The sequence below is a fragment of the Spermophilus citellus genome (genome assembly GCF_964194105.1).
Source record: "Spermophilus citellus genome assembly, chromosome: 1".
Lineage (NCBI taxonomy): Eukaryota > Metazoa > Chordata > Mammalia > Rodentia > Sciuridae > Spermophilus > Spermophilus citellus.
In genome coordinates this window covers 241,530,664-241,558,382 of record NC_138182.1, presented here as the reverse complement: position 1 = coordinate 241,558,382, position 27,719 = coordinate 241,530,664, and the positions used below count along the sequence as shown (strand labels likewise).

At 36.6% G+C, this 27,719-nt stretch overlaps 2 pseudogenes across 2 annotated transcripts in view; one reads left to right on the top strand and one right to left on the bottom strand.

The window, feature by feature from the left end:
* The window catches only part of LOC308653305 (heat shock factor protein 2-like), a 174,435-nt pseudogene that overhangs the window by 60,500 nt on the left and 86,216 nt on the right, over positions 1-27,719 (bottom strand). The gene's annotated exons all lie outside the window — the stretch shown is intronic.
* Positions 1-27,719, top strand: part of LOC308652549 (lethal(3)malignant brain tumor-like protein 3) — an 81,054-nt pseudogene that overhangs the window by 19,902 nt on the left and 33,433 nt on the right. The window contains exon 2 of the transcript in view: positions 23,606-23,704. The product of the transcript in view is annotated as a lethal(3)malignant brain tumor-like protein 3 (transcript). The remainder of the gene's footprint in view (positions 1-23,605; positions 23,705-27,719) is intronic.

The window sequence follows — 27,719 nt, the reverse complement described above, 5'->3', positions numbered from 1 at the left end:
GTCTTTCTGCCTTGGGATTCTATTATAATGGATGACTGCCTAAGTGCTAATACAGGAGAAACAGACCCTGGATTTGGGGGAGAGGAATTTAGAGGCGGGGTATCTAGGATGGATATTAGGCTGATCCTGAGTCAGCAGTAAAACCCTGTGTGTGTGTGTGTGTGTGTGTGTGTGTGTGTGTGTGTACATGGAACATGGTATTAAAACTAAAAGTTTCATTACAACTTGACATAATAATCTTTTCATTAATATGGATTTTTGTTCTCATGTTAAATCATGTTCAGACTATACTATTGAAAAGTTGGCAAGGAAAAGATAAAATAAACTTTTAACAACAACAAAAAAGAAACAGATTTTAAAAAAGGTAAAATAAAGGAAATTTCGGCATTAAAAATATGATCCTCAAGATCAATGACTCATATTGAATTAATAGTTTATTCTGTAATGCATTTGGCACCTAGCAGGTGCTGGATATGTATATGGGCGGCAACATTCAGACAGAATTAATTCTTGCTCTCAAGAAAGTCACAGCTTAGCAAACTGCTGAGTAAACTTCTAAGTAGAGAAAGCACTCTAGACTAAGAATGTTCATTTTGTACTGAGAGAAAAATAACACCACAGAGTCCCTCAGATGCCTGAATAAGAAAGGAAAGAATTGAGGTTTGTAACTACAATCTTAGATGTTAGATTGGCAAAATGGGTCAGGGAACCTTGCCTCTGTGGAGGTGAAATAAAGCATAATCAACTCTTCTTCTGTGGTGTTAATATGATCTTAACTGGGCAGAGTTGGAAATGTGAGGAATTTAGTGTACTGCTGGAATCCTGTGCATTTTTGCTGTGTTTATTGGGTTGAGATTCAAACCACACTACCTGTGCTCTAAAATATGGTTGATATTGTGTAGAATATAGAAATGTTTTATCATAAAAACCGATTGGTTAGTAGAAGCCAATGATCCAATTTGCTTCGAATTGAGACTCAGGAAGCACATGGACATCAGAAGGCAGAGGTTCTTTTTCCAGAAACAGTGCAAACCTGTGTGTGGCTTTCTAGATGGTATTTAGTCCTCTCTTCATCTTGCTTCTCTCAAGTACAAAATAGGGGGGAGAGCTCTAAGATCCTTGCCAACTTTGCAATTTGAAACTTTGCAACCACTTTAATAATGATGTCTGAGGACAAAGGTTGCATTTGTTATTGTACTTATTTCTTTCCTTTTAAATATGAATTATTTTTTTAGAAAATGAAAGATTAGTCCCAAAGTTTTCTATTTTTCAATTGAAGTGATCAAATGACTTAGAATTTGAGAGTACAGCTGAATAAAAAATGAGAAATTACAGAATTCTACATTAGTATAAAGTATCTCTCCCCCAATTGTTACTATGTAAAGGCTTTTTGAAATAAAATAAAAATTATATGCTAGCACATAGTAGAGTTTTTCAGAAGATGGGAAATAAAGTTCTATTGATTTTTTTATTATATAAATACACTTGGATGATTTGTGTAGTTTTTTGTCTCTCTTTGAGAAAAACACACCATGGATCTTGCAGATTTTAACAATTTTGTCTGCCTTCTTGTCACATATGAAACACTGTTCATAATAAGTCATTTTCAGTTAATTGCTAATTTACCTCTAAATTATTTAGTAGTTTTGATTTTGATTCTGCAACACCTAGAGGCAATGATCTGCAATAGAAACTAAAAGTCTGTAAAAAATTTGATTTTAATAACAGTCATTTGCTCTTAGAAGTTAAATAATGAAAATGTTATCAATATAAATGTTAGGGATGAGAAAAAATATTCAAGGAGTACTCAGGGCTTCTAAGTATAGAATTTGTTGAATGTAAATTGATTCTAGGTAAAATTTGTTTGGATATTTTAATTCCAAAATGTCCTGCCAATTACTGAAAACATCATTTTGAAAAAGAAACAAAGGCTGAGGTGAGTTATTTTATAATTAGAAAAATGGCATATATATAATGTAAATTAAAATAAATTATATTATTTAATTGTTTTCCATTAAGCTTGGCACAAGTATCTGAGAGTGCTACTCTATACAGACAGACAGTAGTTTCCAGATAAAAGTAATGGAGTTAAAATTTGTAACAAAATATTTGCAAAATGGCTGTGAGCTAATAACTACTGTGTGCTCTACCTACCAGGCTCTGTTCTTATTCCTCTATAGGTAAGTTTATTTAGGTCTCACACAGATTAGAGGGCCAGTGCTATTACTGTCCTCACTGAATAGAAGAGGCAAGTTGTATACAGAGGCCATCAATCAGAGCTCACAATGCTGGGCACAATCTCCTTTATTCTGTGAACAACAAACATATATGAAGCCATCAGGGCACAATACAAAGTATTACTGATCTATAAATATTCTAAACAGTTAAGATCAAACAATTATGTTAAATTAATAGAAGACAAAATGATGTTCATAAAAATTCTATATCTAAAAGCAAGCAAGGACAAATTAGATCTTTTGATTTCTTTTAATATTTTAATTTACTTTGTGGTCTTGAATATCAAATGAGATCATACATGGAATTATTCCACCTTATTGCTTTCTCTGATACTTAAAATTGTCTTATGCACACACACAGCCATTTAAAAAGGCTGTTCCATCTTTGCATGTCCTTATCATGTTCCTAATGTTATGATTGTATTATATTCTGAATTTGGAAGTATTCTTCTCAGTGATTCAACAGGTATTTATTGAGTTACTATCATGTGTCAGATGCTGGTATCTAAAAAGTAAAATGCTGGACAAAATAGAGCATCTATGATTAGGAACGCTAATCAAGTAACTAGGTATTCATTGAATGATGGGTTAAGTCTAACAATAAGTAGCATTAATTATGTTCTAATCAGGAAAATGGATATGTTCTAATCAGGAAAATGGATATGTTCTAGGAGGTTCATTCATTTTACAATGTGGGAAATGATCTGCAATGGAAGTCATGAACACATGAAGGAGACGACAGATGCCTGTCAGAGAATGTTAATAGTGACAGAAGAGAGGTATTGACGACTACTATAAGGACAGAGACAGAGAGATACATGAATTTTAGGATTTTAGAAGGTCTGATTAGTAGGATTTAGAGAGTAATCGAATACAACATAATAAAAGTTTTTTTTTAAGTGGGATGGAAAATTGTGTGAATAACAAAGAAACAGAGTTTTCCTAGTAATTTTTTGCACATTGATTTTGAGGTAATTATGGGAAGTAAAAGTATAGGAGTGCAGAATATATATTGCTTCTTATGAAACAATCAAGGGAAGAGAGGTCATTTTGGCAGGATAAGATGGATAATGACGGCACTCTAAGCAACAACCTTTAGGAATGGGCAAAAGAAGAAAAATCTTCAAAATGGATGAAAAACCATTCAAAGACAAAGGAAGAAAATCAAGGTTGTCAACAACTGTTTTACCTAACTAAAAAAAAATGTTCAATAAAAGTAGAAGCACTGGAATTAAGGATGGCTGAGGTTCACACGACAATAGTAAGAAGCAATCCATTTTCTTCTTTGGTCAGAATTTTCAGGGTAAAATCTTTATAAATGAAAAAATAAGCAAATTTTTCTTGTAAGCAGTTATTTGGCTTGAATTAAGGAATCACTGAAACATTTCCTCTGAGTATTATGGTTTGGATATGAGATATCCCAAAGTTCCTGTGACAATGCAAGAGTACAAAAATATATAGATTAGATATGAGAACTCTAACCTAATCTGTCCATCCTAGTTTGGATGGAGTGACTGGATGGTAACTGTAGGCAAGTGGAGCATGGCTTCAGGATGTGGGTCATTGGGGGTCTGCCATGGAAGGGTTTATCTTCTCTGTGGCCCCTTCCCCTCTCTCTGCTAGCACTCCTTTTTCAGACTTTTTCACCATGATTTTCTGCCTCACCTGAACTTAGTTAATGGAATTGATTGACCATGGACCAAGTCTCTGAAACTGTGAGCCAAAATAAATTTTTGCTTTTCTAAATTGTTCTTAGAGAACAACTAAGTGTTTGGTCACTGTGACAAAAAGCTAATTAACATACTGACACAGTGAGAATAAATCACAGTAAGGAAAAACAGAGGGTAAATTAAGTTAGTGTAATCAGTTCTGTGTACAAAACCCCCCAAACTAAGAGTAGCCCAAGTGCAATCAAGTTCTTATGAGAATGCACACCTCATGAGGCACAAGTGGATTCCATGTTCCTAAGACAGTCTCTCTCTGTGCAGTCCTCTCTGTCTTCTGAAGAAGACAAGGTGCTATTGTGTTAACAGGGGTGCATAGAGAAGAACCACATATATTGTAAGAATTGACTGGATTTCAGCACGACAGTTGTTCTACTCCACAAACACAGAGAGATCTGTTTTTTAGTTTTGCAATTTATTTGAGAAGTTGACATTCTAGACTTTAAATGTGAATGTTTATAATTTGGTTAATGAAATTCTGCCCCTGAAACAGACTGTTCTGCTTATGGCATGCTGACAAAAAAAAAAAAAAAAAAAAAAGAAAAAAAAATGTTGCTGTGAGAACAAAATGCTGGGCTAAGAATATCTACTGCAATGAAAACTTCTCAAAGTGGGTCACCTGCTGGTGGCCATCAAGCCTATTTTTTCTCCACTGACTAATGATTGATATATGCTTTGTTCTTTAAAACTCTACAGCTGTCTCAAAGGGTCAGATTTTATCTTATATTGGAAAATTATTTCATTAAATATTAAGTAAATAATGTTCCTATGAATAATTGTATTAGCATAGACTTTTACTTTTATTCAATTTGGGGGATCATAGACACAATTTTATTCATCAAAATCATAAAATATTTTTCAGCTAAAAATAATCTTGAAGTTAGAAAGTTGGTTCTGATTATGTTAAGATACAACTTTCTCTCTGGGAATCAGTATTTCTTTCTTCACCCCTGCCTCCCTTTCTTTCTCTAATGGTCAGTAAGGGAGAGACGACTTTTGAAATAAGATCCATGTACCTGATGGTAGCAACAGTCTTTGTTGTAAGATCTGAGAGGGTTCTTTTTGCCCTTGCTCCAGTTGAATTTTATCATTGGAATATGCAGAAAGCCTTAAAGTAAGGTAGTAAGTATTGCAACAAGGCCCCTGAGATTAGAATCAGGCTCCAAACACCATCATTTTGAACAATTTAAAAATTTTTCCTAATTAATAGCAAACCTAATTCTCAAACTATACTCTGACAAACTAAGTCATTTTAGGTTGTGGACCTTGAATTATATCAGAAGGTCACTTTCAAGTGAGAAAGTAGATACATTAATCCAACATTTAGATCAAGTTAATCTGCTAGAATTTTATTTTATTTTGTGTTTTAAATGATCTGTCTTTTCTCTCACCCACCGTTATTCTAGTGGTCTTGCTCTGATATAGGATAGAAGAGGCTGGACACCTAAAGAATTTTCAGGAAACAGGTTTATTTAGCTCTATCAGTCCAGAATGGTTATGGCCTATAACAAACTCTAGATCCTAAGCCTGGAAATTCTTTTAGATTTACAGTGAGGTGGTTACCCTTTGTTCCACATTTTTAGGCTAGACAGAAGTTTCACAAGTTTTGTCTGTAATCCTGGCATTTACAAGAAAGAAGAAGCTACAAACCACAATGCCCTCTGCAGAAATTTTTGCTTATCTTATGTTGACACCCTTTGTAAAAATCTTTCTGACAGAAGAGAAGCTTAATTATGGCAAGAGTCTTTTGGGTGGGGTTATCTGGTCTGCTTTAGCTCCAGTGTATCAGTCTCCACATTTATTGCTTGGATTTATACTATTCAGATGTCACCCTTCAGGGAAACTCAATTAAACATGTAAGCAAAGTTCTTTTATTTGCACAGAGAACTAAAAACATGTCTTCATCCCTATTCTTGATTTATTAAAATTTCAATCCAATAAAGATTAGAACTCACACGCACAGACTTTGCAATATATATGAATTTCAAATATCAGTGCTTGTGATCACATAAAAACACTTGAGTAGTATATTCCTTATCTTCTCACTTGTTATCTTCAATGCCTTTTGCAAATAGATTGAGAAAATTATTGAAATGGACTACATCAACTGAAGTTTAGATGACCCTGATTTTAAAATCTATTTTCTAAGGGTATATGTTAGTATAACTTTAACTGAAAAAGATTTATGAATCTAAAATAATATAAAACATATTTATATTACATGTATGCAACCACAAAATAATACTATAAAATATCTAATTAAATACATAATTAGAAAAGGCTTCCTGTAATAAACATACAGTATACTGTAAAAGCATCATGCTTTTCCCTTAATTTTATTATGTAGATGATAAGATATTTACATATTAGCTAATAATAGAAATTTCTTGATTTCTATTTTTCTCAACAGTACTCTCTGCAAACCACCATTATTACTTTATTAAATACTTTTTCCTTCTTGAGCTTAACAAACAAATCTAATGGTACGAAAGAATTTAATTTCAGAGCTGAATGATAATTTGTTAGGCACTGTTAATTCACATAATTCAAAGTTAATTATGTTTGCAATATTAGGAGTGTGGTAATTCTGTTGAGCTATAGCTTTTATGAAATTTTATATTCTGATTAAGCAAATGCAATTGCCAAGAACATATCATAAACTCTCTATATGACATTGTTGTGTGTACATGTGTATGTCTAATCAGATCCTGTTTTAGACTCTAATTCAGTCATACTTGGTGGACTGTACTTCAGGAGCTCTCTTGTTTCAACAGGATATGTCCTTCCTCTTTGTTATTGAGGAAGTTGAAATTCTTAATTATTATTTCCAATTATTGCTTCTGTTGTTTTATTTCCTCATTGTATGAAAATTTACTGATTTTTTGTTCTTTGGGCTGCAATTCAATCAAACCTGCAAAAGAAGTGTAATCAATTACATTTCTAAAGAATGTTAAAATGAGCTTCCTGTGTGTGAATGTGTGGTTCATTTCCTTCACCTCATTGTCTCTCCTAGTCAAGCTTAAAAAGACATTGGAAGCTACTATTTTTGGTGTGCCATAAAAACAGAAATGAGAAACTCCTCCTGCTTTCAGAAAACATGGGAACACTGTATATTCTTCATAGGGCACTGTGACAAAATTTTGAAATTTGTTCTTCTTATCATTCTATTTTAAACGAGCAGAGCCACCTTGGGATAGGTGAGGGAGGAGAAACAAGTGAAACAAGAATACATCCTATAGAGTAGGGTCACGCTGGGGCAAAATTTTGCATATTATTACCTTGGGCCTTTAGTGGAATTTAGAGAATGTTATAGGGATTCTATGTTAATTCTTGAAATCTAACTGTTCACTTTGAGTATCCCCATGAACAGAACTGACAGGTTTTGAGAAAATTTGACTCCTTAATTGATTTCTTTCTGATTATCAAATCTTGTCTACATACTTTTGTACCCCACTTCAAAGATGCCACAATGAAAAACTTTTTAAAAAATGGTAATTTTACCTGCATAATAAAAGGAGTCATTTTTAATATATCAACAGAAAAGAACACGATCCATATATTTTATACTTTCTTTACAAACCAAACGATTATTTACAAATTTAATGTTTCTAAAATTTGTCTGTATCTTTTTTTATTTGTGCTCTTTATCTTGTCTGTCTTTATAAGGAAGACTTCGTACTTTTTTAATAAAATAAATGATAAATTTTTTTATTATTGTTTTACTTTTTATTTGGGTTTGTTATTTAAAGATTTACTTCTTTCCATAGACTTTCTGTTTATTTTCCATGCATTTCATATTCCTTAAATAATTTTTTCATACCTGGTGGCCTCTGTATCCACTTCATAAATTCTCTTTTTTACCTTGGGATAGAGAAGGATGACAAAGCAAACCTTTGGTACCTGGAAAGTCTCTATACAAGAACAAGTTCATTTGAGATTTTTAAATTCTGTAGAGCCACTGCCATGGGCTCAGGTCAGACACCCCTTGACCCCCAGCTGTGCTCTCCTCTTCCCCATTGATTGTCTCAGTCATAACCATTGCACTTCAAGGCTACATAAGCATACAGCCCACACAGGTGTTCAGAGAGGAAAGTGAAGCTCTCCCACCTGTTGTGATTTATAAGTCTTATATTTTGCTGAAGTAACATTCTAGAAGGTCTAAACTTCTTACTTGAAAGGGTAAATTTCTTTAGTTCAAGATCAAATGTTATTGCTTACAAACACCAGCACTTTCCTAGTTGTCTCTCACTATATAAGTGAAGGTTCTGCTGTGTATTTAAAAGATAGGCAAGGATGACTGCTAATGAGAAACCATGTTCAAGTGCTAATGGGAAAGAAAATTCAAATATACATTAGTAGGTTATTATTTTTTTTTCAGATAAAAGGGTCCAGTCTATTCTATGAATTAAAGGATGAGGGACATACAAAGGACTTTATTATTTACTCCTATATGTACAGATCAGAAACCAAGATATTTGACTATTTGACATCAAAACTACTTGACTAGTTAGCCAGAGAAGTGCCTTTGATGATTCTCATTTTGACGATTCTCAATTCAGAAACCTGCCTTCTCTCCAAGAAACTCTTTAACTCAGTGCTATTGTGCTATCTTCAATACACAAACAATGCTATTGGCTGTGGATCTCCAAGGCCAATACCTAAAACAGGATATAACAGAAATCAAAGGTAGTTTTCACAGACTGACCTGATCTCAATCATGAATCAATTATTAATGATTGGATACTGTGCATAAATATTATAAAAATGACTGGGCCATTTTTACCAGATCCTTACTAATTAAAAGGTTATATTAATTACATTAAATTAAACTAATTAATTTAATTAAATTAATTAAAAGGTTGTATTTTCTAAGTGAGCTACTCAAAGTTGGGTATATTTGAGATTGAGAATAACTAATTAAAAATGATATTTATCTTTTTGCCCGGAGCAGCATCTGGACCACTCAGAAATCAAAAGAAAATCTTAACTGACTAAAATTTGACTTTTATAAGTATAGATCCATGTCTCTATACATTCCAAACATTGTGGTAATTATATAAGTAGGAATTATTTTTTCTTATTAATTACATTTATCTTAACTGATGAAGATATAAATATTTTACCTATTAGTGCATTAGCATGTTTCAATACATGTACATATTATGCAATGTTAAATCAAGCTAAAGTTATCTATACCTCAAACATTTATCATTTTTTGTGGTAAAGCTTTCAAAATTATTTTTCTATGTATTTGAAATGTGTAGTACATTACTGTTGTCTATAGATGTTCTGGTGTACAAAAGCACAAAAGAAACTTCTCAATCCCTTCTGACCAATCTTTCCCCATCCCTACTTCCCCTTACTCTACTTAGTCTCCAGTAATCACTATTATTTTCTCAACTTCAATGAAATAACTGTTTTAGTATCACATAAGTGAGACCATGCAGTTCTTCTCTTTCTATGCCTGTGGCATAAACCCATTTGTGCATTTTTGCTTTTGTTTACTTTTCTTTGGGATTCATCTCCAAAAAATTTGTTGGCCATTCCAAAATCCTGAAGCATTTCTATTCTGCTCTCCTCAGTCTTCTCTTTTATAGTTTCAGGTCTTCATTTCAATATTTAATTTATTTTGAGTTGATTTTTTTAACTGGTGTGAGATAGGGGTCTAGTTTGATTCATCTACATGAGAATATCCAGTTTTCCCAAAACCATTTACTAAAAGTGGTCCTTTCTCCTATGTGTGACAGTCTGTAAATGTGTTGTGTTTACATCTAGGCAGTCGGTTCTGCTCTATTGATCTGTGTGTCTGTTTTTATGCCAATACTTTGCTGTTTTAATGATTATGGCTTTGTAGTGATGTTTGATGTCAGGCAGTATCATTCTGCTCTGTTCTTTTTACTCAAAACTGACTATTTGAGATTTTTTGGTTCTGTGTAAATTTTAGGATTGCGTTTTCTAGTTCTTTAAAGACTGTCATTTGCATTTGATAAGGAATGCTTTGAGCATGTAGATTGGTTCAAGTGGTGTATACATTTTAACAATATTGGTTCTTCCACTCCCAAAACATAGAATTTCTTCCCATTTTTTGTGTCCTCTTCAATTTCTTTCACCGATATTTCATAGTTTTCGTTGTAGAGATATTTTACCTCTTTAGTTAAATTTAGCCCTAAGTTTCTATTTTTATTTAGCTATTATAAGTGCATAGTATTTTCTTGAGTTCTATGTCAGATATTTCACTGTTGGCATAGAGCAGCACTACTGGTTTTGTCTTGAATTCCTGTCCTGCAACTTTGCTAAAGTCATTTAATAGTTTATATTTTTTCTTGGTGTTGTGTGAGTTTTCTAAATATAGTATGTCATTCACAAACAGTGACAATTTTTTTTTCCAGTTTGCATGCTTATTTCTCTTGTCTGACTGTTCTGCTCTAGCTGGGACCTCCAGTGCCATATTGAATAAAAGTGGGCATCGTTTTGTTGCATATCTTAGAGAGAAAGCTTTCAGCTTTACCTCATTCAGTCTAATATGAGTTATTGGCTTATTATAAATGGTCGTTTATTATGTTGAGACATTTTCCTTCTAACCTAATTAGTTCAACATTTTTATAATCAAATAGAGCTGGAAAGTAACGTGGACAACATGAGAAAACAAGGGAAAAAAGGAGTACAAACAATACAGGACAACTTAATTCTACAGGAGGACATAGAAACATCAGAAACAGGGATAGGGAATGAACTCAAGGCCTACCTAACTCGAATGGAAAGGAATATTAGGGAAGACATGAGACAGCAAGTCCAAGCAATAAAAGTATATTTTGAAAACGAATTAAACAAACAAATTCAAATGGCAAAGAACGAGCTCTACCAGGAGATAGAGATCTTAAAAAAAAATCAAACAATAATCCTAGAATTGCAGGAAAATATAAACCAAATTAAAAACTCAAACAAGAATATTACAAACAGACTTGATCAAGTAGAAGTCAGAACATCAGATAATGAAGACAAGGTTTATCAACTTGAAAAGAATATACTCAACACAGAAATGATGCTTAAATCCCATGAGCAATCTATTCAAGAGATATGGGATGTCATAAAAAAACCAAATTTGAGGGTCATCGGGATAGAAGAAGGCACAGAGACTCAAACCAAAGGAATGGACAGCATATTAAATGAAATAATCCTAGAAAACTTCCCAGAGATGAAAGATGAAATGGATTGCCAAATCCTGGAAGCCTACAGGACCCCAAACATTCAAAACCATAATAGACCAACTCCAAGACATATAATTATGAAGATAGCCAACATACAGAACAAGGAGAGAATATTAAAAGCTATGAGAGAAAAGAGGCAGATTACATTCGGGGTAAACCAATTAGGTTAACGACTGATTTCTCATCACAGATTTGAAAGCGAGAAGATCCTGGAACAATGTATTTCAAACGCTGAAAAATAATGGATTCCAACCAAGAATACTGTATCCAGCAAAATTAAGCTTCAGATTTGACAATGAAATTAAAATCTTTCATGATAAACAAAAGCTAAAAGAATTCGCAGCAAGAAAACCAGCACTGCAAAGCATTTTGAGCAAAATACTACAAGAAGAGGAATTGAAAAATAGTGCCCAAAACTAACAGCAGGAGGTGTCTCAATAAAGGGGGAGGAAAATAACCAAAAAGTAAAACCAGCCAAACTAAAATAAATAAATAAAGAAGCATGACTGGAAGTACAAATCATATCTCAATTGTAACCTTAAATGTTAATGGCCTAAACTCACCAATCAAGAGACATAGGCTAGTAACCTGGATCAAAAAAACAAATCCAACAATATGCTGCCTTCAAGAGACTCATATGATAGGAAAAGACATACACAGGCTGAAGGTAAAAGGTTGGGAAAAATCATACCACTCACATGGCCCTCGGAAGCAAGCAGGAGTGGCCACACTCATATCGAATAAAATCAACTTTAAACCTAAGTTAATCAAGAAGGATAAAGAAGGACACTATATCCTGTTAAAAGGAACCATCCACCAACAAGACATAACAATTATCAATTTGTATGCACCAAACAATGGAGCTGCAACGTTCATAAAACAAACTCTCCTCAAGTTCAAGAGTCAAATAGACCACAACACAATAATTATGGGTGACTTCAACACACCGCTCTCGCCATTAGACAGATCCTCTAGACAAAAACTGAATAAAGAAACTATAGAACTTAACAGCACGATCAATAACCTAGATTTAACCGACATATATAGAATATATCAACCATCATCAAGTGGATACACGTTCTTCTCAGCAGCACATGAGTCCTACTCAAAGATAGACCATATATTATGCCATAAGGCAATGCTTAGTAAATATAAAGGCGTGGAGATAATACCATGCACCATATCTGATCACAATGGAATGAAATTGGAAATCAATGATAAAAGAAGGAAGGGAAAATCCTACATCACATGGAAAATGAACAATATGTTACTGAATGATCAATGGGTCACAGAAGACATAAAGGAGGAGATGAAAAAATTCTTAGAGACAAATGATAATACAGACAAAACATACCGGAATCTATGGGACACAATGAAAGCAGTTTTAAGAGGAAAATTCATTACTTGGAGTTCTTTCCTCAAAAAAAGAAATAACCAACAAATAAATGAACTCACACTACACCTCAAAAACCTAGAAAAGGAAGAGCAAAACAACAGCAAATGTAGTAGAAGACAAGAAATAATTAAAATTAGAGCAGAAATCAATGAAATTGAAACAAAAAAAACCATTGAAAAAATTGATAAAACTAAAAGTTGGTTCTTTGAAAAAATAAATAAGATAGACAGGCCCTTAGCCATGCTAACCAAGAGAAGAAGAGAGAGAACTCAAATTACCAACATACGGGATGAAAAAGGCAATATCACAACAGACACTACAGAAATACAGAAGATAATTAGAAAGTATTTTGAAACCCTAAATTCCAATAAAATAGAAGATAGTGAAGATATCAATAAATTTCTTAAGGCATATGATCTGCCCATATTGAGACAGGAAAACACACAATTTAAACAGACCAATAACAAAGGAAGAAATAGAAGAAGCCATCAAAAGACTACCAACCAAGAAAAGCCCTGGACTGGATGGGTATACAGCGGAATTCTACAAAACCTTCAAAGAAGAATTAATACCAATACTTTTCAAGTTATTTCAAGAAATAGAAAAAGAAGGAGCTCTTCCAAATTCATTCTATGAGACCAACATCACTCTGATCCCAAAACCAGACAAAGACACTTCAAAGAAAGAAAACTACAGACCAATATCTCTAATGAACTTGGATGCAAAAATTCTCAATAAAATTCTGGTGAATCGAATACAAAAACATATCAAAAAACTTGTGCACCATGATCAAGTAGGATTCATCCCTGGGATGCAAGGCTGGTTCAATATACGGAAATCAATAAATGCTATTCACCACATCAACAGACTTAAAGACAAGAACCATATGATCATCTCAATAGATGCAGAAAAAGCATTTGACAAAGTACAGCATCCCTTTATGTTCAAAACACTAGAAAAACTAGGGATAATAGGAACTTACCTCAACATTGTAAAAGCTATATATGCTAAACCTCAAGCTAGCATCATCCTAAACGGAGAAAAACTGAAGGCATTCCCTCTAAAATATGGAACAAGACAGGGATGCCCTCTATCACCACTTCTATTCAATTTAGTTCTCAAAGTACTAGCCAGGGCAATTAGACAGACAAAAGAAATTAAAGGCATAAAAATAGGAAAAGAAGAAATTAAATTATCGCTATTTGCAGATGACATGATAATATACCTAACAGACCCAAAAGGGTCTACAAAGAAGCTGCTAGAGTTAATAAATGAATTCAGCAAAGTAGCAGGTTATAAAATCAACACACATAAATCAAAGGCATTCCTGTATATCAGCAACAAAACCTCTGAAATGGAAATAAGGAAAACCACTCCATTCACAATATCCTCAAAGAAAATAAGATACTTGGGAATCAACCTAACAAAAGAGGTGAAAGATCTATACAATGAAAACTACAGAACCCTAAAGAGAGAGATAGAAGAAGATCTCAGAAGATGGAAAAATGTACCCTGTTCATGGATAGGCAGAACTAACATCATCAAAATGGCGATATTACCCAAAGTTCTCTACAGGTTTAATGCGATGCCAATCAAAATCCCAACGGCATTTCTTGTTGAAATAGATAAAGCAATCATGAAATTCATATGGAAAGACAAAAGACCCAGAATAGCAAAAGCAATTCTAAGCAGGAAGAGTGAATCTGGAGGTATAGCGATACCAGAGTTCAAACTGTACTACAAAGCAATAGTAACAAAAACAGCATGGTACTGGTACCAAAACAGGCAGGTGGACCAATGGTACAAAATAGAGGACACAGAGACTAATCCACAAAGTTACAACTATCTTAAATTTGATAAAGGAGCTAAAAACATGCAATGGAGGAAGGATAGCATCTTCAACAAATGGTGCTGGGAAAATTGGAAATCCATATGCAACAAAATGAAATTGAATCCCTTTCTCTCGCCATCCACAAAAGTCAACTCAAAATGGATCAAGGAGCTAGATATCAAATCAGAGATGGTGCGTCTGATAGAAGAAAAAGTTGGCTCCGATCTACATATAGTGGGGTCAGGCTCCAAATTCCTTAATAGGACACCCATAGCCCAAGAGTTAATAACAAGAATAAACAAATGGGACTTACTTAAACTAAAAAGTTTTTTCTCAGCAAGAGAAACAATAAAAGAGGTAAATAGAGAGCCTACATCCTGGGAACAAATTTTTACCCCTCACACCTCAGATAGAGCCCTAATATCCAGAATGTACAAAGAACTCAAAAAATTAAACAATAAGATAACAAACAACCCAATCAACAAATGGGCCAAGGACCTGAACAGACACTTCTCAGAGGAGGACATACAATCAATCAACAAGTACATGAAAAAATGCTCACCATCTCTAGCAATCAGATTAAAAATGTAGTTTTCAGGTGTAGTTCTGAGTATGAACTGCTGCCCCAGGCTAAAACAGAGGAGCCAGATAGTAAATATTTTAGTCTGCTGGTGTCTGCTACATCAGCACAACTTGATTGTGTAGCATGAAGGCACCGTGTGGAACATGGCAGAGTCAGGGGGTGGTTAGCTCACTCCTGCAAAGTTTTATTCATAAAACTTACAGTGGGCTGGATTTGACTCCCAGACTGCAGTTTGCTAACCTTTGGTTTAAGTTATTTAGTTATAATTAATTGTGGTTATGTAATAAATCTATCATATATATCTTATATATCTTCATGAATGAACATGAGGAGGTTTTAAAACATGTCACCATTTTTTTTAAAACTCCTTCTGTATTAGGGTAATTACATCAACAATGACAATATTTAATTTAAACAATGAATTTGTTTTACACATGGATTTGTTCTGGATAATTATTTTCTGTAAGTCTGGATCTTTACCAGATTTTTTTTTCCTCTTCTTTATGAAAGTACAACTAATTACTTGAATCAGTAATACATTCAAGTGATTCGTAATATAAAAGTACCAAAAGAACATAAAACACAAAGTCCCCTAAAGCTCTATCCCCTTAAGCACTAGGTTTTCCAGCTGTTCCCTAAAGCTCTGTGCTCTTAAGCACCAGGTTTGCCAGGTGTCCACTAAGCCGCTGTCCTCTTAAGCACAACATTTGCCTCCCCTGAAGTGACCACCAGTACTAGTTCTTCTATTTCCTTCCTAGAAATTTTTAAGTACATACTAGCAACCTGCATATCTAAATCCTCTTCTCCCTCTTTTAAACCAGTGACACCATGTGTCCCATACATTTTGGACTTTGCTTTTTTGTTTAACTTCATAGTTTGTGGATTATTCCACTTCATTTTGTTTATCCCTTGATCATTCTTTATACTCCTGTGTATTACTGTGTCTTACATCTGCTCCATAAAAATTGAAACTGTTCCTGCTGATAGACACACAGACACATACATATTTTCAGACATTCACTATATGCTCTAGTGACCTTGTACACCTGTCATTTTGCACCTGTATGTTAGGTAATTTCCTAAAATTTTGAATTGCTAATTTGAAGAGAATACTCAGTTTTTTTTACAGATATTATGAATTTACTAGAGATTGTACCAGTTTTCGTTGCTATTAGCAATGCATACCTTTACCAGTTTTCCTAGAGCCACCTATCCAGCTCTTTACCAGTCTCATAGGTGAAAGACATCCTTGTTTAATTTTAATTTGTGCAACTGATAGGTGAGGTTGAGTATCTTTTCAAATGTGTGAAAGACAAAGGCTGTAAACCTTAACTTTCTTTTCTATGACTTGCCTTAATCTTTGTCCATTTTGCATTGAATTATTCTGGATATTTTGTTATAATTTATATTTAGTTGTTTTTTTAATTTTTTCCCTTTTTTTTCTGGCTAAAGAGTCTTTAGGAATGATAATTATTGAGGGAGGGAGCATGGCCGCCGAGGAGGAAGCAGCGACTCTAATGTCTCCGCACTAACGAGATCAAAAAGACCCTTTGGAACAGCGGCAGTCTTCACACTGAGGAACTTCTAGCAGAATTCCATGAAGAGGGGTCCTGCAGGGATCTGGGAGGTCTACTAGAAGTGTCGGTTTGTGGCCGCCGGGACTCGGGGCCTGGGGACTGCGGTACTTGCCAGAGTCAGGCCGTCGCCTTCCCGGCCCCGGGCGCCGCTGGAGCCGCGAGCCATAAAGACACGGACCGGGCCGCAGTGCGGCTAGAAGCGGGGAACGCCGGGGGCGGAGAGAGCGAACAGGGCAGCGCCTGCTGTAGAAACCTCGGCGGAGAGAGGCGTGGGAGCTCGAGGCAGAGACGCACCGGACAGAGCGAGCCAGCACCCCGCCATCATCCCGAAATAGCGAGAGGAGAAAGATGGCGGCGGGAAGTGAGTAAGCCCCTCCATGGTCCGTGCCCCGCACCACCGCGTCTGAAAAGCTGAGACAGACAGCTGCGACTCAGCATTAAGCTATCCGGCTGAGGCGGCTGGTCAGCACTTCTCATTCCCCGGAGGTGGATGCCTGCCGGGCCTTCGTGGGTAGTGGCCGCAGGGTCCAGGCGGGGATCGGGTGACAGTGGGGACCCGCCCGTGGCATTGGTCGCCCGGCAGGGGGAGGCGAACTGTAGCCATTTGCGGAGAACACCACTGTGGCGGAGGGCTGGCGTGGCAGGACTGCGGCGGAAGAGATAACTTCATTGAAGCCTGCTGCAGCAGGTGTGTGGTCTCCTGGTTCTCCCTCTCCACGCATCAGGGAAACCTTAAGAGTCCCTCCCAGCTCTCCCGAGAATGCTATAGCCAGCCCGAGGGAGTCAGAGGTGGTGTGGGACTGCCGCTCACGCCAGGGCTGGCTGCTGAGGTCTCTTGCACCAGCTACGGGGGTGTGGCTATCGGAGGGCAAGCAAAATTTGCTGAGGATTCTCAGCACCAAGCTCTACAAGCTTAGGGTCTGAGGGAATGGCAATCTGGAGGAGTGAGCCCAGTCGTTCATGAAAACAGGGCTCCCGGGAGCAGCAGACCTGGCCTGTAGTCAGTATTGTGGTGAGAGGGGCCTGGCTAGAGGAAAAGTGGAAGTGTTTGGACACAAGAGGAGGCCCTAGGCACTCAGGATTGGAGACTCGCCCAGTCTGGGAGGAGCTGCTGCACAGTGACTGGTTCCCGCGTACTGACGGGAAAGACTTGACCTGGGGGGCACAGCGCCACCTAGTGGAAGAGAAGTTAATCAAACTCTAAGACGGCATTTATTAGTCTTTTTTATTGTTGTTGTTGTTTTTTTTGTTGTTGTTGTTTTTTTCTGATTGGGGGTTTTTCTTTCATCTTCATTTTTCTATCTTGTTTTTTCTTTCTTTTCTCTTTTTTTTCTTCTTTCTCTTCTAATCTCAATTTTAATTTTTTTTTAATTATTATTAATATTTTTTTAAATTTTTGTTCTTTTTTAGTTCCTAGTTCTTTCTTCATTTGTCTTTTCATTTTTCTTATCCCCCCTTCCGTGAATTCTACCTGCCTACTCTCATCTCCTTAGTGACTTCTTCCCTTCCCTTCTAATACCTTTCCTCCCTAGCATCAAATAAATTTATAGGAATAAACAGTAACCCAGTAGTCAACCAGAACAAGAAGCAACATGAGCAGCTTCAAGAAGCAAGGAAGAAGAGGAGTACAAGCAATGCAGGACAGCCTAAATATTCAGGAGGACCTAGAGTCATCAGAAAAATGGTCATATAAAGACCTCAAGTAACACCTTAGACAGATGGAATGGAACCTCAAAGAGCATACAAGACAGCAAATTCAAGCAGCGAAAGAACACATTGAGAATGAGTTACATAAACAGCTAAAAGAAGAAGTTAAGCATCTTTATAAGGAGATAGAGATTATAAAAAATAATCAAACAATAATTCTAGAAATGAAGGAAACGATAAACCACATTAAAAACTCAATTGAGAGTATCACTAACAGAGTGGAACAAGTAGAAACCAGAACGTCAGATAATGAAGACAAAATATACCATCTTGAAAAGAGTCTAGCCAACTCAGAAAGGCTGGTAAAAAATCACGAGAAAATCATCCAAGAGTTATGCGATAACATAAAGAAACCAAACTTACGAGTCATCGGGATAGAGGAAGGTACAGAGATTCACACCAAGGGAATGAGAAACCTGCTGAATGAAATAATTACAGAAAACTTTCCAGAAATAAAAAAGGAAACAGATATACAAATTGAAGATGCATACAGGACACCGAGCACACAAAATCACAGTAGACCAACGCCAAGACACATTGTTATGAAGATATCCAATATACAGAACAAAGAGAAAATATTAAAAGCTACAAGAGAAAGGAGACAGATTACATTTAGGGGTAAACCAATACGGTTAACAACGGACTTTTCATCACAGACACTGAAAGCAAGAAGGTCATGGAACAATGTATTTCAAACACTGAAAGACAATGGATGCCAACCAAGAATTCTGTATCCAGCAAAATTAAGCTTCAGGTATGACAACGAAATAAAGATCTTTCATGATAAACAAAAGTTAAAAGAATTTGCAGCCAGAAAACCTGCATTGCAAAGCATTTTGAGCAAAACACTACACGAGGAAGAAATGAAAAACAATAACCAAAACCACCAGTGGGAAGTGCCTCAGTAAAGACAGAGGGCGAGGGGAAAGATAATCACGGAGAAACAAACTAAATATTTAAAAAAAAAAAAAAAAGGATAAGCATTCAAACATGGATGGAAGTTCAAACCATATATCAATAGTAACTCTGAATGTTAACGGCCTAAACTCTCCAATAAAGCGACATAGGCTGGTATCATGGATTAAAAAGACAAATCCAACAATATGCTGCCTCCAGGAGACACATCTGATTGGAAAAGACATACACAGGCTGAAGGTGAAAGGATGGGAAAAAATATACCACGCACACAGTTCTCGTAAGCAAGCAGGAGTGACCATCCTCATATCGAATAAAATCGACTTCAAGACTAAGTTAATCAAAAGGGATAAAGAAGGTCATTATATATTGTTAAAAGGATCCATTCACCAACAAGACATAACAATTATCAATATTTATGCACCAAACAATGGTGCTGCGACATTCATAAAACAAACTCTCCTCAAGTTCAAGAATCAAATAGACCACAACACAATAATTATGGGTGACTTCAACACTCCTCTTTCACCGTTGGACAGATCCTCCAAACAAAAATTGAATAAAGAAACTATAGAACTCAATATCACAATCAACAACCTAGACTTAACTGACATATATAGAATATATCAACCATCATCAAATGGATATACCTTTTTCTCAGCAGCACATGGATCCTTCTCAAAAATAGACCATATATTATGCCATAGGGCAACCCTCAGTAAATATAAAGGGGTGGAGATAATACCATGCATTTTATCTGATCATAATGGAATGAAACTGGAAATCAATGATAAAAAAAGGAAGGAAAAATCCTACATCACATGGAAAATGAACAATATGTTACTGAATGATCAATGGGTTACAGAAGACATAAAGGAGGAAATTAAAAAATTCTTAGAGATAAATGAAAATACAGACACAACATATCGGAATCTATGGGACACAATGAAAGCAGTTTTAAGAGGAAAATTCATCGCCTGGTGGTCATTCCTCAAAAAAAGAAAAAACCAACAAATAAATGAGCTCACACTTCATCTCAAAGCCCTAGAAAAGGAAGAGCAAAACAACAGCAAATGTAGCAGAAGACTAGAAATAATTAAAATTAGAGCGGAAATCAATGAAATTGAAACAAAAGAAACTATTGAAAAAATTAACAAAACTAAAAGTTGGTTCTTTGAAAAAATAAATAAGATCGACAGACCTTTAGCCATGCTAACGAGGAGAAGAAGAGAGAGAACTCAAATTACTAACATACGGGATGAAAAAGGCAATATTACAACAGATCCTACAGAAATACAGAAGACAATTAGAAATTATTTTGAAAACCTATATTCCAACAAAATAGAAGATAGTGAAGACATCGATAAATTTCTTAAGTCATATGATTTGCCCAGACTGAGTCAGGAGGATACACACAATTTGAATAGACCAATATCAATGGATGAAATTGAAGAAGCCATCAAAAGACTACCAACCAAGAAAAGCCCAGGACCGGATGGATATACAGCGGAGTTTTACAAAACCTTTAAAGAAGAATTAAAACCAATACTTTTCAAGTTATTTCAGGAAATAGAAAAAGAGGGAGCTCTTCCAAATTCATTCTATGAGGCCAACATCACCCTGATTCCGAAACCAGACAAAGACACCTCAAAGAAAGAAAACTACAGACCAATATCTCTAATGAGCCTAGGTGCAAAAATCCTCAATAAAATTCTGGCGAATCGAATACAAAAACACATCAAAAAAATTGTGCACCATGACCAAGTAGGATTCATCCCTGGGATGCAAGGATGGTTCAACATACGGAAATCAATAAATGTTATTCACCACATCAATAGACTTAAAGATAAGAACCATATGATCATCTCGATAGATGCAGAGAAAGCATTTGACAAAGTACAGCATCCCTTTATGTTCAAAACATTAGAAAAATTAGGGATAACAGGAACCTACCTTGACATTGTAAAAGCTATCTATGCTAAGCCTCAGGCTAGCATCATTCTGAATGGACAAAAGTTGAAGGCATTCCCTCTAAAATCCGGAACAAGACAGGGATGCCCTCTATCTCCACTTCTATTCAATATAGTTCTCGAAACACTGGCCAGAGCAATTAGACAGATGAAAGAAATTAAAGGCATAAAAATTGGAAAAGAAGAACTTAAATTATCACTATTTGCAGATGACATGATTCTATACCTAGAAGACCCAAAAGGGTCTACAAAGAAACTACTAGAACTAATAAATGAATTCAGCAAAGTGGCAGGATATAAAATCAACACGCATAAATCAAAGGCATTTCTGTATATCAGCGACAAAACTTCGGAAACGGAAATGAGGAAAAACACTCCATTCACAATATCCTCAAAAAAAAATAAAATACTTGGGAATTAACCTAACAAAAGAGGTGAAAGATTTATATAATGAAAACTACAGAACCCTAAAAAGAGAAGTTGATGAAGATCTTAGAAGATGGAAAAACATACTCTGTTCATGGATAGGCAGAACTAACATCATCAAAATGGCGATATTACCAAAAGTTCTCTATAGGTTTAATGCAATGCCAATCAAAATCCCAACGGCATATCTTGTAGAAATTGACAAAGCAATCATGAAATTCATATGGAAAAATAAAAGACCCAGAATAGCAAAAGCAATTCTAAACAGGAAGTGTGAATCAGGCGGTATAGCAATACCAGATTTCAAACTATATTACAAAGCAATAGTGACAAAAACAGCATGGTACTGGTACCAAAACAGGCGGATAGACCAATGGTTTAGAATTGAGGACACAGAGACTGATCCACAAAGTTACAACTATCTTATATTTGATAAAGGGGCTAAAAGCATGCAATGGAGGAAGGATAGCATCTTCAACAAATGGTGTTGGGAAAACTGGAAATCCATATGCAACAAAATGAAACTGAACCCCTTTCTCTCGCCATGCACAAAAGTTAACTCAAAATGGATCAAGGAACTTGATATCAAACCAGAGACTCTGCGTCTGATAGAAGACAAAGTTGGATCCGATCTACAAATTGTGGGGTCGGGCTCCAAATTCCTTAATAGGACACCCATAGCACAAGAGTTAACAACAAAAATCAACAAATGGGACTTAATTAAACTTAAAAGTTTTTTCTCAGCAAGAGAAACAATAAGAGAGGTAAACAGGGAGCCTACATCCTGGGAACAAATCTTTACTCCTCACACTTCAGATAGAGCCCTAATATCCAGAGTATACAAAGAACTCAAAAAATTAGACAATAAGATAACAAATAACCCAATCAACAAATGGGCCAAGGACCTGAACAGACACTTCTCAGAGGAGGATATACAATCAATCAATAAGTACATGAAAAAATGCTCACCATCTCTAGCAGTCAGAGAAATGCAAATCAAAACCACCCTAAGATACCATTTCACTCCAGTAAGATTGGCAGCCACTATGAAGTCAAACAACAACAAGTGCTGGAGAGGTTGTGGAGAAAAGGGTACACTTGTACATTGCTGGTGGGACTGCAAATTGGTGCGGCCAATTTGGAAAGCAGTTTGGAGATTCCTGGGAAAGATGGGAATGGAACCACCATTTGACCCTGCTATTGCCCTTCTCGGACTATTCCCTGAAGACCTTAAAAGAGCATGCTACAGGGATACTGCCACATCGATGTTCATAGCAGCACAATTCACAATTGCTAGACTGTGGAACCAACCCAGATGCCCCTCAGTAGATGAATGGATAAAAAAAATGTGGCATCTATACACAATGGAGTACTATGCAGCAATAAAAAATGACAAAATCATAGAATTTGCAGGGAAATGGATGGCACTAGAGCAGATTATGCTTAGTGAAGCTAGCCAATCCCTAAAAAACAAATACCAAATGTCTTCTTTGATATAATGAGAGCAACTATGAACAGAGCAGGGAGGAAGAGTAGGAAGAAAAGATTAACATTAAACAGAGACATGAGATGGGAGGGAAAGGGTGAGAAAAGGGAAATTGCATGGAAATGAAGGGAGACCCTCATTGCTATACAAAATTACATACAAGAGGTTGTGAGGGAATGGGAAAATAAACAAGGAGAGAAATGAATTACAGTAGATGGGGTAGAGAGAGAAGTTGGGAGGGGAGGGGAGGGGGGATAGTAGGGGATAGGAAATGTAGCAGAATACAACAATGACCAATAGGACATTATGTAAAATTGTGGAAGTGTAACCGATGTGACTCTGCAATCTGCATTTGGGGTAAAATTGGGGGTTCATAACCCACTTCAGTCCAATGTATGAAGTATGTTATGTCAAGAGCTTTGTAATGTTGTGAACAACCAATAAAAAAAACAAAAACAAAAAAAAAGGAATGATAATTATTCACATTTATAACTGGGCCTTTGAGGTGCTACTAAAGCTGCTGTCATATTGCTTCTCAATACCAGTCCTTCCCATATAACAAAAATGGATTCAAAGTTGGCATGAAGTTGGAAGGTGTGGACCCTGAGCATCAGTCCATGTACTGCGTCCTGACTGTGGCTGAGGTAAGCTTTGCCTCTTTCTTATTTTTAAAATTAAATGGTGATCCTGGGTGTTATGAGGAAAACTGTGCCTTGGGCTGAGTGCTCACTTCATGCCAGGCAGGTCGCTCAGTGTCGTGTGTACATTATCTCCCCGACCTTCTTGAGAATTCTGACCTGTGCCAATTGTGGGTTTTTTTTTTTTTATCCTTGTTCTATAGATGAGGGAGCTAAGGTTCAGAGATGTGAAGGTGATATGTACAAGGCCACAGAGCCTCATCGTGGTGGAACCAGGATTTCGCCTCAGTTCTGACTCCATAAATGTTTCCATGCTACATTCCTTAACATAAGGAGCAGACCAACAGATATTTATATTTTTGTGTGTGTTTTGGGGTGTCTCTGAAAAATTTTCAAAAAAGTGGCTACGTCAAATATCTCTTTCTCCATATGTACTATAAGTCCAGAGTATTATTGGGAACATTTCTTTTTGATTTCTTTTTTTCCTTCTTTATTTGCCTCCTTGCTCCTTCCTGTGATCCAAGGTTATGCATCTTTTAAAAACCTTCCCCAAAGAATAAGATGATCTTGGCTACTAGGTTTAGTTATCATAATATTCTTTCAGTGACTTGGTGAATTTGTAAGGAGCTTGGCTCTTGCAGAGCACATAGTATATGACAGTTGGATGATGGCAATTATAGTGAGTGATAACTACAGTTACTCTAACCTGCAGCACATGCCAGGTAGTGATCCAGTTTCCTTCCATCTCTTAATTTATATTGGAAACAAGCTTTTGAGATGGAGGCCATTCCTCTGTCTTTCACATATATAGTGAAAGGAAAATACTGTATTCTGCAGATTCCATATACAGCATGAGAATACTGGGACAGTGTGATTCAGATTGTGTGTTTTCTTTTTTGGACTCTGGAGTCTTTGTTAGAACCCCTGAGTTGGAAGGGGAGAGCTTCTTTATGGACAGTGTCCTTTGAAGAGGATGAGAACCCTGGAGTGGTTGAGGGCCAGGTGTGAGCGCTGCTCTTGAAGAATAAGGATCAGGCAGAAGAAGATGAGCTGGAGGATTCTGAGGAGTAGCTAGAGACAGAGAAGGGTGCCAGGAGCAGGGTCTGCCATAGAAAGGAAGGGGAGAATAGTGTCAGATGCTGTGCTTGTTCTCCAGAAGGATGAGGTCACTGTGTCCTGAGCCAGCCCATTTAAGTAGAGCAGAATTGAATTTGAACTTAAGTAGAGCAGAATTGGATTAAGCATAGATTGTCTTTGAGAAGTTTAGCTGTGTGTGTGTGTTCCAGCTCTTGGTTTTTGAAGGAGATGTATTTTACCTTGTCTAGATTTTTGTGTGTGTGTTTTTGGTACTAGGGATTGAACCCAGGGGTACTTAGCCACTGAACCACATCCCCAGGCCTTTTTATTTTTTATTTTGAGACAGGGTCTCCCTAAGTTGCTCAGGGCCTTGCTAAGTTGCTGAGGCTGGCTTGGAACTTGAGATCCTCCTGTCTCAGCCTCCTGAGTCTCTGGAACTACAGGTGTGTGTCACCATGCCCAGCTCCAGACTTTTTTTTTATTATAGAAGTTTTGTTTGCTCACTGGGAAAATATCAACTAGTGTGAAAGCGCTAGTTCTCTATCCCATCCCCTTTTCCTCTTTTGTAGCCCAGAGAGCATGACCTGAGAAGTTTACTGTGTCCTTCTAGATGTTTTCTATGCATATTTTTCTTTGTGACACATATATTATATACATATGTATGTACTTCATATGTATTATATATTTCATATATAATATATGTATGTACTTTTGGCCATGGGTATTATTCCATTTCATGGAATTGCTTTAATTCACTTAATTACTCTCAAATTGATAACAACTGTGTGGTTTTCTTTGTTATAATTAACAAAAAGTACTTGGATAAATATCTTTTATATCTGATATGTTTTTGCTTATGTAAGTACATCTGTCAGATCCATTCCTAGAATTGCCAGGTGAGAAGTTCTGGACATTTTATGGACATTTAAATTTCTTTCTTTCTTTCTTTCTCTCTTTTGTGTGTGTGTGTGTGTGTGTGTGTGTGTGTGTGTGTGTTGTGTGTGTGTGACACATCCCACTATACTAAGGATGGAACCCAGGGGCACTAGCTCTACCACTGCAGCTACATCCTTAGCCATTATTATTATTATTATTGTGGTGCTGGGGATTGAACCCAGGGCCTTGTGCATGCAAGGCAAGCCTGTACCAACTAAGCTATATCCCCAGCCCTATTTTTTGTTTTAAGATAGGTTTCACTAAGTCTCTCAGACTGGCTCTGAGCTTGAGATCCTCCCCACTAAGCCTTCAGTTGCTGGGATTGCAGGCAAATGCCACCACATCAGGCTTGGATATTTACATTTTTGATGTGTGTTGCTACTTGGTGATTCATAGTATATCAGTTGTTACATTCTCACAAAGGATGTATGAAAATTTGTTTAAGACTAAAAGACAAATCTCTTCTTGATTTTTAAAACTTTCCCTCCTTCCTTCCATATTCCTTTTCCCCTTCTTTCTTCCTCTTTCTTTTTCCTTTTGTAATGGAAAGAAACCATAAATAGTTTGAATTTTGAGAAATCCACTAGTGAGTCTGGTCCTGGAAGGTTCTGAGAGAGCAGCTGACACAGGGGATGGGAGCAGATGGGATGCAGATACACAGGGGAGTACAGGTCTCAGCCCTGAGGAGGAGTTTCTTCCTGCATTTGAACAGAAGAAGGGGGAACAGCTTGCTATTCCTGAGCACAGGCAAGTCGTTCACTTGGAGGAAGACACTTGAGGGGCATCTTTGACACAGAAGGTGAATCATTGCCTGGGAGTGAGGAGTGGAAATAGTGGGATGGGCAGCTGTAGGAGAGGATTTGAAGGCTGTCGTGCAGCATGGGAGAGGGAGTAGACAGAGCTGCTGGGAGTGTTCCTATGTAGCAGGGCCATCCCAGCACTCGGTCATGGGTGGTTCTCAGGAGTTTATTGTCACTATTTGAAATGGTTTTGTTTCACAAATTAGTGCACAGGGAACTGTTGCTTCCAGAGGACATACAGTGTTAGGTTCCTTCGTGGCTCTGGGCACAGTATTTTTATAAACTGATCAATAGATAACCTGATTTACATGAGTTTCTGTTTAAAGACTCCTTATTTAGCTTATATTTTTGTTTCATTAATAGTGAGCCCGTAGCCAGCAACACTACAACTCATGTCTAGATGAAGCTTATATAACCCATGTATTTTCTCTGTAAGGCACGTCACAGCATTCTGGCATTCAGGGCCCCCCCTCCTTTTTTTTTTTCTTTCTAGTACTGGGGTGGAACTTTAGGGCCTTATGCTGGCTAAGTGAACTACTCTTTCATTGAATTATATCACCAACCTCTTTGGGTTTAAAGAGCAGACATCAACAAAAATGTGACAACCATGTGTTATGGTTTGGATCTAGAAATGTTCATTGAAAAGCTCATGTTTTGAAAGCATGGTTCCCCATTGAAGGAGTGTTCAGAGTTGAAGTGAACTAGGTGGTAACCCAAGGCTGGTGGGGCATGGCTGGAGGAAATAGGGGCTGGGGGGTACTCTTGGGGATTATATTTTGTTCCTGGCTTCTTGCTTTCTCTTTGCTTTCTGACTGCCATGAGCTGAGCAGCTTTCCTCCACCACGCCCTTCTGCCTCTCCTCAGGCCCAGACCAGTGGAGTTGGCCAACTGTGGACTGAACCTCTGAAATCATGGGTCTGAAATAAACTTTCCCTCCTTTAAGTTATTCTTGTAAGATCACAGTTGCAAAAAGCTAACACATTGTATTACTAAGAAGACACATCAAAGGAGACTCATTTACAGTATAGACCAAAGTAAGAAGATAATACCGCCTTGTCAGCCTTGGGTGACTCACATTTTTTTTTTTTTTTTGCCACAGTATATGCACATGTTCACAAACACTTGGTGTATTATTTTGTGGATTAGAAATTGGTTTTAGCAAGCAGGTGTATTCTGAAATTTGGAATGCATGAATAATGAAAACCAAC